Source organism: Vigna unguiculata, chromosome 8, assembly GCF_037176805.1.
Source record: "Vigna unguiculata cultivar grain cowpea cultivar isolate G323 ecotype 2 chromosome 8, ASM3717680v1, whole genome shotgun sequence".
Taxonomy (NCBI): domain Eukaryota; kingdom Viridiplantae; phylum Streptophyta; class Magnoliopsida; order Fabales; family Fabaceae; genus Vigna; species Vigna unguiculata.
Window position 1 is genome coordinate 10,029,423 of NC_140799.1, and position 11,006 is coordinate 10,040,428.

The window sequence follows — 11,006 nt, forward strand, 5'->3', positions numbered from 1 at the left end:
TTATATTTTTACATGATTTCTTGACTTAGTTTTGACACCACTTATATGTCATTTAAAAATTAATTTTTTCATTTATTTTTTACACTGTTGACTGGTTAATGTTTTTTCCACTATGGTAGAAAGAGATATTTGAGCTTTATGTTTATTTTCGTTTTAGAGGCATTGACTCCTTTGGTGAGTGTTGTATCTCATTCGTTCAGAAATTGGAAGGATCGCCAACTTGTTTGAGTGTGCATCATTTGCCTTTGATCAGGTTTTCCAAGTATGTATTTGGGTGGGTTTGAAAGTGAAGGGAAAAAAATCTAGGTCAAGATAGTGTTGTGCAACCATAATGCTCTACTGGTAATCATAGTCCATGGATAACGAGTTGTCGTTGATGATATGTTCGTATTGTCTGACGAAGCAAATTCTTTGACATTCCTTTTTTATCCGCTTATGGTGTTCGTAGATTGGAGTAAAAGAATGGTGAGTAAAGGTGATCAAATTTGTGAATGTAGTAGGGAGAAGAAAGTATGTGCATCTATACGTTTTCATTTTTGGTGATTATTTTAGGACCTAACTTTATATTTGTATTTACAGATTTGTTTTTTCCATTCGTGTAGAGCGAAGTATGTTGGTGTTGTCACACATATGTGGTAACCATGTGCAAAATAAGTAGGGCACTACAAATGACTTTTTGTAAAAGTCTTTGAAAACTTGAAAAATTATAATATTGTGTCCAAACCATCTTAAATGAACCTTTTATGGACCATAATAATTAGATTAAACTACTTATGAACCTAAAATAATGAAGTTGGTTGACTAGTCTCCAAAAAAAAATGCCACAACACATGTCACACATATGTGGTACTGTGTGCAAATAAGTGGGGCATTGCGAAAGACTTTTTGTATAAGTCTGCGAAAACTTGGAAAATTACAATATTGTGTCCACACCCATTTAAAAAGAACTTGTTATGGACCATAGTAATTAGATTAAACTACTTGTGAACCCTAAGGAATGAAATGCCTTAACTGGCCTAAAAAAATGTCATAACACCTGTCACACACGTATGTGATAACCATGTGCAAATAAGTGGAGTGTTGAGGATGACTTTTTGTACAAGTCTGCAAAAACTTGAAAAATTACATTTTTCTATCAACACCATCTTAAATGAACAAGTTATGAACCATATTAATTAGATTAAACTGGTTATGAAGCTAAAGTAATGAAGTGCCTTGACTAGTATAAAAAAATGACGTAACACCTATCAAACATATGTGGTAACTACGTGCAAATAAGTAGGGCATTAAGAAAGACTTTTTGTACAAGTATGTGAAAACTTGTAAAATTACACTTTTCTATGAACATCCTCTTAAATAAACTTGTTATTAGATTAAATTGCTTATCAACTCAAAGTAATGAAGTGCATTGACTGGCCTCTAAAAAAATGCCACAACATTTGTCGTACATATGTGGTAATTAATGGCGGATCTTTAGGGAATATTTTGGGAATACCAAAATTTTGATTGAATTACTTTTTTTGTCCATTTATTCGTACAAAAATATCATATTTGTCCTCTGTTTTTTAGTCTTAAATTGGTTCCGATTTTTTAAAAATTGATACAATTTGATCCTTCTCGTTAAATTTCTTGAAGCGAAGCAAGAATTTTTCATCAAAATTGACATTAGAATTATGTCAATTACATCAAGAAAGAAAACCATCATTATTCACAATTTCAATTTTTATGAAAAAACCTTGATCCAATTAAAGAAATTTAATAAAAAAAAAAGACCAAATTACATCATTTTTTTAAAAATCGAAATTAAATTGAAACTAAAAAAAACTAGAGGACCAACATGATATTTTTAAACTAAAATAAAAACCAAAAAAGTAATCTCAAATCTTTTATATAAACTAGTAAAAACATTGTATTTACTTTTATAATAATAAAAAATAATAAAATTATAATTATTGTTATTATTATTGTTATAATTATAAAATTAAATATAAATAATTTTTTTATAATTTTGCTATAATTAATTTTTATTTATAATAATCAAGTTTAAAAAAATAATTAAATAAAAAGATGGTTAAATTAAACAAATAATCATTTAAAAAATAATATTAAGAAAACAATTATTCTTATTTAAAAAATATTGAAAAGGACAAATTGAAAAATAAATATAGACAATACAAAGTTTTGTTTTATGTATTGATATTGATATATAATTTTTTTTAGAATATCAAATATATCAAATATATAAAATATATTAAAAATATTAAATTTTTAAATGTATATTTAAAATTATATAATTATAAAAAAATTTGGGGGGGCGTAGCCCTTCTCTATCATAACGTAAGTCCATCAATGGTGATAACTATGTGCAAATAAGTGGGGAGCTAAAAAAGACTACTTGTACAAGTTTGCAAAAACTTGAAAAGTTACACTTTTGTACAAATTTTTGGTTATTTCTTTCATTTAACTTTGTGTTTAAGAACATAGTTTCTATTAGTTGTTATCTACCTACTAAATCATTACAATTCCCTCGCCATGAACCGTAACTACTTCACAAACGTATTTCTGCCTAATATTTCGAAGGTGTTATTGCACAACGAAATTTTGTTCAGTCACAGCAGAACACAGTGGTGGTCACAATACAAAACCACAAAATAAAAAAAAAATTGACAAAACATCAAAATATGTCACATTGTCTTATTTACATTGTGGCATTCAAGCATGTTATTCTTATCAAATGCACTTCATTACTTTTGATTTATAAGCATTTTAATCTAATTACTATGGTCCATTACAAGTTCATTTAAATTGGTGTGGACACAATATTATAATTTTCTAAGTTTTCGCAGACTTGTACAAAAGGTCTTTCGCAACATCTCATTTATTCGCACATGATTACCACATATGTGTGATAGGTGTTGTAACATGTTTTTAGACTAATCAATGCATTTCATTACTTTGGTTCATAAATAGTTTAATCTAATTACTATGGTCCTGGACAAGTTCATTTAAGATGGTGTGGACACAATATTGTAATTTTTCAAATTTTCGCAGACTTATACAAAAAGTCCTTCACAACTTCTCACTTATTTGCATATGCTTACCACATGTGTTACAACACCAACGTAATTAACTTTGCACGAATGATGAACACAAATATAGAATTAAATCCTAAAATAATCACAGAAAATGCAATATAGAATTAGGTCCTAAAACAATCACAGAAAATGCAGACATATACAAATGCACATGCCTTCTTTTTCTCACTACATTCACCAATTTGACCATCTATACTCACCATCCTTCTACTCTAATCTAGCAACAGAACAAACAGAAAAAACAAAAAACAAAAAAAAGGAAATATAGAAAAATGGAAGATTTGCTTCGTTTAAACAATTCGAATTATAAAAAAAGAGAAAAGAAAATATCTCCTTGATAAGAATTGTAATTAACCGAGACAAGCAAAGTAATAATGAAAAAAAAACTGAAACTCCACTTTCTTCAAGTTCCTTCTTTGTTATTGTCATGATAAGAGGGACAAACTCACCAAGCGACAATGGTGAGGTGCAAGAGCGACAGACGAACGTTTTTGGTTGAAAGATTTAGTAAATTTTCAAAAATGTTCTCAAATACCACGTTGGAACATTTTAAATTTTGTGTCTAAAACAACATATTTTAAATTGTTTCAGAAACATCCATTCAATATCACCACTTTTATACAGGGGTGGCAAAATGGGTTGGGCCCAACGAGCCAGCCCTTCAGCCCGTGTTAAAAGGGACGGGTTGGGTTGAAGATTTCAACTCGTCAGCCCCTTTTGGCCCGTTCCGTCTAGCCCGTCTTGGCCCGTTCTGTCCAGTTCGTCAACTTGACAGGCCAAAGTACGAACTAGCCCGTCCAAGCAATTGGCTCGTTTTAAAAAAATTAAATAAAATAAAAGTAATTAAAAGATTATTTTTTTTATATTATATTTTTTAAATGTGTAAATATATAATAGTATTGTAATTTATATCATTAACACCTACAAATTAAGTTTCAATTATTAGTTATAATTGAATAATTTAATATGTAATTTTAATAATTATTTTAATTTATCTAATTAAAAACATTAACTAATCAATTAAAAGTCTAAAACATATTTTATTTGATTAAATATGTCTTTAATAATAATTTATATGTATGTATAAACAAATTTTAAAAATAAAAAATTTGAAATATTTGAAAACTAATTAAAAAAGTTTTAAAAAAAAGAAAAAAAAAGTGGATGGACCAGCTTGACCTAGCTCGTTCAGCCATTCAATACGAGACGGTTTGTGATTATTAGCTTGTTTCTTTTTGACGGGCCAGCCCGGTCCTGCCCATTTCTAACGGGCCACAGATGGGCCGGGCCAAAATGAGTCAGGCTGGCACGTTTTGTCACCCCTATTTTGTAATGGTGAGTTTCGCTGTAAAAATAGCTAAATAATTAAATGTTAGTTATAAATTTATAATATATTTAATTATTCTAATTACAAAAAAAATATATTTATTAGGAGAATAATAATGCCTCTTTCATTTAACTACAATTTTATAATCTATTATTTTATTATAACATCATATTTATATTTATTATTATTATTTTAATATGGGTATTTATTATTAGTAGGTTTTAATACTAGAACTTACACACAATCCATGGACTTCACATTGATAAAAACACAAGTAAAGCACTTTAAACTAAATTGAAAAAGAAAAAAAAATTAAACACACTTAGGTGAATTAATTTTCACCAAAACTTTGTGAGACTTCACAACAAAACTATAAATCTAATAACAAAGGGAATTTATTTTGATTTGATTTACCTAAGCGAGACTTAAAATGAGATGTCGGTATCAACTAGTATTAAAACACTGGCGCGAAATTGTGTGTATATATTTTTTAAATATACGTGATATTATATTAGTAGATGATAATATTGTAATATTATTAAGTTGTTATATAAACTAAAATTATATTTATTAAAAATAAAGTAGAACAGATGAAAGAATAATCATTGATAAATAAATAAAAAGAGAAAAAACAGAAATGACCGAATTTATAAAAAATTATAAAAATAACGATTAATTTTTAAAATTTTAATAAATTATTATATTTAAAAAATAAAATTGATATCATATGAACGTAAAAAGAAAATCACTTTATATATCGTGTTATCAAGTAAGTGAGCGTAAAAATATTAATTTTCTATTTTAGAATATTTTTGTTTAAATTAAACTGTTTATTTGAACAAAGCCCTAATGTGTCTTTTTTTTCAGTCCCGCCACTTCGTAATTTTCTAGGACAATCTTCTCACGCTCTTTCCATTCATGGCGATAATCTCCGATTACCAAGAAGAGGAGCAGAGCAACGCATTACTCTGAACCCTCTTCCTCGTCTAAATCGGAAACTCATTCGTTCAGCGCCGATTTTGACACCTCCAACCCTCGAGATTTTCTGCGCAAAGTATTCGATTTCGTTGCCCAAACAAGCGACTTCTTCCAAAAGGACACCGCCGTGGAAGAGGTTGTGTCTGTGGCGCGAGCCGTTAAAGTGAAGGCAGTAGCAGAAACGGCTGAGAAGAAAAAGAAGGAAGTGAAAACTGCAAAAGAGGCGGCGGCAGCGGCGGAGAAGAAAAAGAAGGAAGTAGAAGCCTCCAAAGAGGAGGAGGCGGCGGCAGCGGAGAAAAAGAAGAACCAAGAGACCGCTTCAATAGGTAAGATATTAACGCTGTCTATTTCAACTCTCTTGTTAGCTTAATACATTTGTCGAAGTTTGTATGTAATTTCCTTGAAAGCGTGAAAATAGTTAAAATCATATTTATAACGAAGAATAATACAGAAAAATATAAACTAAGCCTTGTAACTTATGATATTGTGTATATAAATTATAAGTATCTTGTAACAAATATAATACGTAGGTTCCGTTAAGACTTAATAAATATATGTTAATTGATCATTTGACTTAACTCAGGCTTGATATATTTAGATATAATCTATTCTCGAATGACAATCAACCTCAATTAAATGTGTTTCTTTAAATTGTAATTGTTTATGTTGCCATAACTTTATATTCTGTTTTTGTACTAGATCTTGTAACCTACAAATTTTTGGAATTGACACATAAGAAATAGATAAAAGGCATATATAGAAAGGTTGAGAATATACCTCTATGGAGGGCAACTAAAAGTTCAAACTCAGTTGTTAGAGTGAGAGGGAATGGGGTAGTTGACACTAGAAGTGAGTCATTCGAAGCCGTCGTTTCATCATTAGAAGCAAGATCTTTTCTTCTTGCATCCTTCTTGTTCAATCCTAAATTAGCCATCCCAAACACCACTCTTGCTGTAAATATTTCTTTTCTCCATGTGCTACTAAATAATTATAAAATTAATTAAGACATCACATTGTTAGCCTACTAGTCTATTGGGTGGTATAGGGTCAACAATTATCAAATCAATTTCATAAATTCAAATTCTTACACTCTCAAAAGCACTTTAATTAAGAATTGGACTTTAAACATCAATCCCACCAAATCGGCTTGTAAGGTAAGGTTTGCATCTACTTATATACTATGAAACTGTCTTATCTCTAGTCGATGTGAGACTTCCAACACCCTGTCATATATATCTCGTGCGTGGGACTAGACATTAATCAGTAATCTGATAGGAGCCCGATAGCGAGTGGAATTATATGCCCAACAAACACAAATCTTGTTAGGATATGCTTTAACCAATGACTCTAATATCATATTAAGAAGTGGACTTTAAACCTAATTCAACCCCACAAAATTGGCTTGTAAGGTGAGGTTTGCATTCACTTATATATTATGATATTGTCTTATCTCTAGTCGGTGTGGGACTTCCAACAAATTACACTCAACCGGATCAACTACAAGTCAAACACAATAGTTGAATAATAAACATTTTATATTTCTAGATGTTAATCACCATATGATTCCCACCATTAAGCTGCTGTTTTGCTTTTAAGTGCACGTTGAGATGTTATAACACCAAAAGATCTATATTTACTCTTGAAATCCTCAATCTGAGCATCAATCTTAGACATCTCATCAATTTTTTCCATCAATCTGTCTAAACAATCGTACATTTCTTGTCACACTTCATCATCGACTTGTATTATAGTGCAACATTGAATTAAGATAATAGCTTGCAACATGCAATGGTGTATGGAATTGGTTGTCACATGTTTGATCAATGATTTTCCAAAGGAGAGTGTAGCTAAGAAAGATAAAAATATATAAATTAATCTCCAAACAAAGTCTATAACTAAAAAATAAATTACAAAATCAAACTAGTGAAAGATAGGTAGTTATTATCATCTTTTACTAACTCCATTGAAGAGACTTTGTATCTTCTCTTTCGCTTTATCCATTTCTTCATAAATAAATCTCATGGCTAGCTCCTCAATTGTATCCACTAAGCACAACACCTTAATTAGGGGAAAAACACTCTTCATGCAATCCAAAATCCATCATCCAATATCAAATTTTCCACATGCACTCCATCTCTAGTATTTATAAATTGACTAAATTGGCACTCCTTGAATGCGAACAACCTAATAAGTAATCCCTTATTTTCATTCAAGCATCCCGAAGTCAAATAAGAAGTGGCAAAACAAGTATTGATTGGTCTTATCAAATTTGTTTTCATAGTAAATTTGTGCAGTTCGGAAATTAGAGTAGTTTTGGAATGGATGTAGGTTGTGATTTTTTTACCGCTTGATATTGGCTCTCTTTGAAGTGGTATTTTCTTCTCAAAATCTTCTAACATTAAACCAATGCAACATGATCGATCATGTTGAAAATTATATTAGCTGTTTTACATATGTTAGAAGCATCAATATATTACCGAAAAAGGTCCCCTTGGTGCTATTTACCAGAAAGTTACGAGTAGTCCTCCTCCTCTAATATGTCCAGCCGCAGTTCCTGTTGTGTATCCATCTTTCTTCCAAAAGTGTCTATGTTCTTCCAAACTCTCACTGGTCTTGTAGCATTATTTCACCCTAATTTAATGGTTTGATGGTGGCTTAAATCTGTTAACATGTTTAGCAACCTAGTAAAGCATCCACTTGAACTCTTCATTCCTTCCTACATTAAACGGTATAACATTGTTTTGAAAAAGAAATAAGGTAACATTGTTTTGAAAAGAAATAAGGTAACATTATTTTGAAAAAAAAAAAGGTAATTTCGCTAGTAAACTCACGATCCCGTAGCGATCTCAAACTTTTCTGACTCTCCTTCCACATTAGCTTGCATGGGTCTCTTCTACTTGCAAGATCATACATGTTTGCTAGTATACTCCAGATTTTTCCTAACGTTGGATGTGTAAAGGGAATGCTTCTAAATGCCATTCAGCATCCTTTCTTTATTTCTTTTATGGCATCTTGAACTAATATGAAAGGATGTGTGTTATGGTTAGTGGATTAAGTTATTTATTGTTGTAATGAGGAATCATTTGTTCAAGTGTTTTAGATTAGTGATTTTAGCACACCCATGACAACTAAAATTATTTTATATCTGAACAGTACCAAACAAAGGTAATGGTCTGGATCTAGAAAAGTACTCCTGGACTCAAACTCTGCAGGAGGTCAATGTGAGTGTTCCTGTGCCTAATGGAACGAAATCTAGGTTTGTCATATGCGATATAAAGAAGAATCATCTAAAAGTTGGACTCAAAGGCCAACCACCAATTATTGATGTAAGTTTATGTTAAACTTATTGTTAGAGGATACGTGCTACATTCATCAAGATTAGTTATTGTTTCAATCTAGCTATGTTATCTTTAGTTTGTGTGTAGTTTTTGTAACGTTTTTGTGGCTTATGTTTTTAAATATTCTCAGGGTGAACTATATGAATCCATAAAGCCAGATGACTGCTATTGGAGCATAGGTAAAGGATTACTAAATTGTCTCTCGGAAAAAATCCTTTTGAGTGATAATAATTATTAGCATCTTTCTGGAGTTTTATATTTTTAAGTTTAATGCATGAATTCACTTGACATAGTTACTGTAGTGTATGAACGTGCTAGTATTCCAGCTTAAGTAGTTGTGTTTGGTTGATATTTATTATTGGAGTGAGAACTAATAAACTCTTAGAGTGGTACTCATTATTTACGAACCAATTTGCAGGGATCAGATTTCAAATTTTTTTGTTAACTAGTTGAGTGAGAATGAATGAATGAGCTCTTGCTGTTTCACTCGTTGTCCACTAACCAATACTGCTGGAATCAGTATTTGTTTTTATTTATTAATGAGGACCTCTTCACGTGGAACTCATGTACAAACCTATTTTGCAGAGGATCAGAATACAATTTCTATTCTTTTAACCAAGCATAATCAAATGGAGTGGTGGAAATGTGTTGTAAAGGGTGATCCTGAAATTGATACCCAAAAAGTGGAGCCCGAAAACAGCAAACTTGGTGACCTAGATCCTGAAACTCGACAAACTGTAGAAAAAATGATGGTAACGGATTCATTACATATATTTTTAGTACATTGTTTTACATTTTAGAGCACATTTTTTAGTTAGCTTAGTTCTGTTTTATTATACAGTTTGATCAGAGACAGAAGTCTATGGGTCTTCCTACAAGTGATGAGCTCCAGAAGCAGGAAATCTTGAAGAAATTTATGAATGAGGTGAACTCCTGATTTTCTTATTTTTCTTCTCATCTCATATTCTTTATTGATATGAGAGATCTGACATTCAACTCTCATGTGTTGGCAGCATCCAGAGATGGACTTCTCAAGGGCAAAAATATCATAAAATGGTGCCATGATATCGTTGTGCTTCTATTTTTTTGGTATGATCTCGGATACAGGGTTGTACTTTTGTTGTTGTAATAGTGTTACCAGTGTTTGGCGATTTCTATGGTTCTGAAAATCATGAACTTTATGATAAAATGTTATCTTTTGTTTGGCCTTTTGAATTACTTTCAGAGTTCTAGACTTTGTTAAGATTAGGTTGGTAGGATGGAAAGAGAGGGAGACATAAAGATATTGAAAATGAATAGAAAGTGTGTTTTGGTAGGAAATTATAAATTAGGTAGGGTCCACAGTTTATAATGAAGGGCTTTTCTTCCTGTACCACCATTTTTTTTCTTCCCGCATCTCCCTAAAATCATATATTCCAATTTACCCTTATACTGGTTACGAATTACATAATCCACAAAAATAATTTCTACATCGTATATTGCAGAAAAACATGAGTTTGATGTAGAAAAAGAAAACATTTTAGTTAATTATGTTATGCTATAATTATAGAAATATGGAGTTATGATCATATATATTTTATTAGAGGATATCAAATATTTGATTATTATATTGATTTTGTGTTTTCAATATAAACAAAATCATCTTATCTCATAAACATAGCCGAACTTGATGTCTACTTTATATAATTTAATATTGCATCTAGAATATTTTAAAATCCATGTTGGCTAGGTGGATCTATTATATTTGATGTTTAGATATTTTCTTGTGGACATAATGAGTGTTGATTTTACTTGTGAAATATGTATACAAGATTATGTTTTCTTTTCTGTTTTAATTTTCTGTATTTACACTGTTTTTTGGATAACAATCTTGTATAATATTTTAATTCAAGTAAGGGATGAATGATTTAAATGTATATGGAAATCATTGAGATATTTATCTATTTTTAAAATTTTGTGAAGTTAGAAATACATATTTTATGGTGCCAAAATTTTGTGAATAAATTTTAGTTTGAAAAATTGTATGCAAACTTAATGTGGAAGGATGATTTTAATTTTTTTTACAAGGAATGAAATTAAGGATAAAAAAATAATGTTATTTTAAGGATTATATGAATAGTTACATAGTATAAGTGGGTATTGAGTCTAGAGAAAGATCAAGTAGACGCAGGGAAGTCTGGTCTGTTTTAGGCCCATTAGACGTGTCGAGTCAAGTTGGCCTGCTAAACAAAAATGGGTTGAATTGTACAATTTGGCCTATAAGCTATT

General features: G+C 30.5%; 1 pseudogene across 1 annotated transcript; it reads left to right on the forward strand.

Moving 5' to 3' along the window:
• Positions 1 to 5,286: 5,286 nt before the first annotated feature.
• Positions 5,287 to 10,110, forward strand: LOC114193438 (protein BOBBER 1-like; annotated as a pseudogene). The gene is made up of 6 exons (XR_014984044.1): positions 5,287 to 5,726; positions 8,554 to 8,726; positions 8,869 to 8,917; positions 9,324 to 9,490; positions 9,580 to 9,663; positions 9,752 to 10,110. The product of XR_014984044.1 is annotated as a protein BOBBER 1-like (transcript).
• The last annotated feature ends 896 nt before the right edge of the window (positions 10,111 to 11,006 follow it).